The following is a 3,395-nucleotide window of genomic DNA, read 5'->3' as shown; positions in this document are numbered from 1 at the left end:
GAAGTTAGTCGTTGAATCAAGAAGTAAATAGTATATATATTTGAAGGGGTGTGTGTTCTGTAGAGAGAGATGAGACATACCATCCACTTAGGATGCCCCCCCCCCCTTTATATAGATGGGGGGTGTGATATTTGTTTGGGCTGGACCCAATGTAGGCTTTGTTTGGGTTAGGCCCAATAAGCTAGTACCTATATTTTTTTGGCTCCCACAATTGCCCCAAAACTTTTGCTTTGTTTGACAAAAGAAGTGAAAGTTTTTCTGTTCTGAGTTCGCCGCATAAACAGATGCCAGATCTTTGGTGGATAATACGTAGTTGATATAGGTCTTACTCCAGGACCACATTGTCGAGCGATGTTAGAATGCGTGCATGAATGTATGTATATGTGAATGTATGCTTGCTCCAAATTCAGAGTCTTGGCGCTCGACGTGCCAAGCATGGAGATTGCTCCAAAATATGGAGGCTTTGCTGTGGCGCACTGTACCGAGCACGATAATTGCTCCAAAATATGGAAACTTTTGTTGGTGTCAGGTGGCGATCAATTGCAGACATTGCAAAGATAATAATGTGTGTCAATGATTGCCTGTACCAAATAATGTAGAAATATCAGCCACAAAAAAGTGAAAAGTTGTCAAAGCTATAAAAAGGACAGCGCGCAAAATTATGCGAAGAACTACCGAATGTGTAGTATAAGTGTATTGCTCTAACACTGGTGCTTGCTTGGAGGTGTGTGTAAAGGAGCGGGAGTTTGTAACACAAGTAATTTTCTTTGTAATGCTTGGACCAAGTTGGCCAAGTATGCATGCATAGCAGAGGTGCCGAGATGATAATTGACTGATATGCCCAAGTGGAAAGCAGAAAATTGACTAAGATGTCTGAGTTGGCAATAAATGACCAAGGTAATGAAATGAATGATCGAGGAGGACGGAGGATTTTTCCTAGCCCCACGATCCTGTTGTTGAAATTGTATGCCGATCGGATATGATGTGACCGTTGAGCAATCTTGTAACGCCCGAACTTTCCAGGTCGTTGATCCCATTATTAGGCGTGGAATTCGTAGAATTAGACTCCAAAAATGGATTGTGTGATTTCAGATTTGTTGTTGATACTCGGCTGAAGGGATTATTTAGGAATGCGAGAAATATGTTTGAGTACTCGGGAGTTGATCTGTGAATGCGGATATTGCCAAGTTCGCGAATCGACAAAATTGAGTTGGATTGTTCGGTGAAAATTAATTGGCGGCATAAAGTTTGACCAAGATAATGGGTTGCTGAGAATGGTAGTGACCCAGTTATAGGTGTATGAATAGGCGCATAGGTTTTGCCCAATTGGTTTTGATGCGGCTAAATGGAGATTGAAGTGCCAAGTTGCCGAAGTGAAAGCGCCGAGTGAGTGTAAGAGTTTTATTCAGTGAGTTTGTCGATGAACTTTAAGCCGAGTAAATTGTACCATCACCATATTGAACTGTCACGGAATTAGTTGCGATTTAGTTGCAAAATTGCCTCGGTTTTGCTTCCATTGTCGTGAACATGTAACATTGGATTACCATTGCCCCAAAACTTTCATTGTCTACGGTAGAAGGAATGAAAGTTTTTATTGCCGAGTTACACTGTTCAAATAAATGTTAGTTTCATGATAAAGAACATTTTGAATAAATGAATGATGGGCCACGGTATTATTACCCCTGGGCGAGGGTCTTTCGTAGCGGTAGTGTTACCCCCGGGCGAGGGTGTGGGCCACGATATTCTAACCCATGGGCGTAGGTGTAGGCCGCGGTATTCTAACCCCCGAGCGTTGGTCTAGGCCGCGGTATTCTAACCCCTCAGCTTGGATGTAGGCCACGGTATTCTAACCCCCGGGCATGGGTGTAGGTCGCGGTATTCGAACCCCCGGGCATGGGTGTAGGCCTTTGCTGATGGTACTCCATGCTAAGTGCGAAAATTGCACTGTATTCAGAGACTTTTTTTTAATGTTAAATGGCGATCAAGTGCCAATATTGCAAGAATTTTGAATAATGCATTCTGTAGACATCCCCGAACATCCCGGGAGGGAATCCCGTTTTGTTCATTTTGGGGCTCACTATAGTTCGGACTCAATGTCACGGTTCTTGTATCTAATCTCGCGGAGTGCAATGCAAGACCGATGAATCATCAAAGAGTCCAACTCCGGCAAATCGTTTTGAAAAACTAATTTTTAGAAAGAAGTGCCAAACATGGACTGCTTTGCCAGATACAGAGTCACCACCTAAATATTTTATTTTGGGGGAATTTAGGAAACCCTGACTCGTGCCTAAGGCCACGTGTCCGTCATCACCAAAGTTGCCTCGGCTCGGGAACTTGGGTACGATTGGGAAAGATCATCTATGAGCACCCCCGGTCGCCCGATCCGAAGATCGGCCTGTACTAAGCATGATATAGAGTTTTGAAAACATATGTATTCTTATTCCGGTTAATTAGCTAGAATTTACTATGTGATGCGCGCAACACACAAGTATAGACTAGATCGCCTAATTTGGAACAAAGCATCGCATATCCGTTTTGTTTGGAAAATGGTTCGAGGTTTGCTACCCGCAAGTAGGCTAAAACACGGGTTTCGACGAATTATTCCAATTGAAGCAACCCAACCTTCACCCACAGGCATTCAGGCAGTTATATCACATAAGTACATAGCCTCATGGTAAGCATGCTATCATGTCAAAACTCACATACATGCAAGATGCTAAAGCATAAATACTCACAGTGTACTTCGAGCCAAAACAAGGAATATGTTAGTAATCAAATGTATGATCCAAATCCATGTTAAGATGGCTAATGGATCGCAGGCAAAATGCAACTAGAATAGGCTTGGCTAATCTAAAATGGCATATGAGATGTGACAATTCAACACATGTATTCAACTTGGAATTGAAATACTATGCAGTTAGTATGATACGTCGAGCCCGGTGCATGCAATACAGATGAATGATGCAAACATGCATAGCATAAGGATGCTAATTGAAATGTGCCCTAGAACTAACCATCATAAGTAGTTAAGTAAAAGGGAGAAAGAAATGGTGGTTGGAAGACATGCATCACACACACGCACACTTATTACAAAATTGCCCTCTCTTAGAGGGTCCGACTGAATAATACAAATTAATTAACTAACAAGCCAATTAAATATTACAGACCCTTAATTAATTAAACAAATTAATTAAATTACTGAAAGTAGTAAAATAGCCTCGGGAAGAGGGACGAATGCATGCACGCTCGGCTCCGCTCGGAAATCCACCGCCATGTCACATGTTGCCTTTGTTTACACTGCTCTGCACCTCTAAGGACTGCACAAGTCTCAAGGTTACTTCTGGACTACTCCCTGAGCACTGTGGGAGGTCACCGACCAAGAGGAAACACCACCG

The sequence above is a fragment of the Camellia sinensis genome, chromosome 4, assembly GCF_055761805.1.
Source record: "Camellia sinensis isolate YWXY chromosome 4, ASM5576180v1, whole genome shotgun sequence".
NCBI lineage: Eukaryota > Viridiplantae > Streptophyta > Magnoliopsida > Ericales > Theaceae > Camellia > Camellia sinensis.
This window is presented reverse-complemented; position numbering follows the sequence as displayed.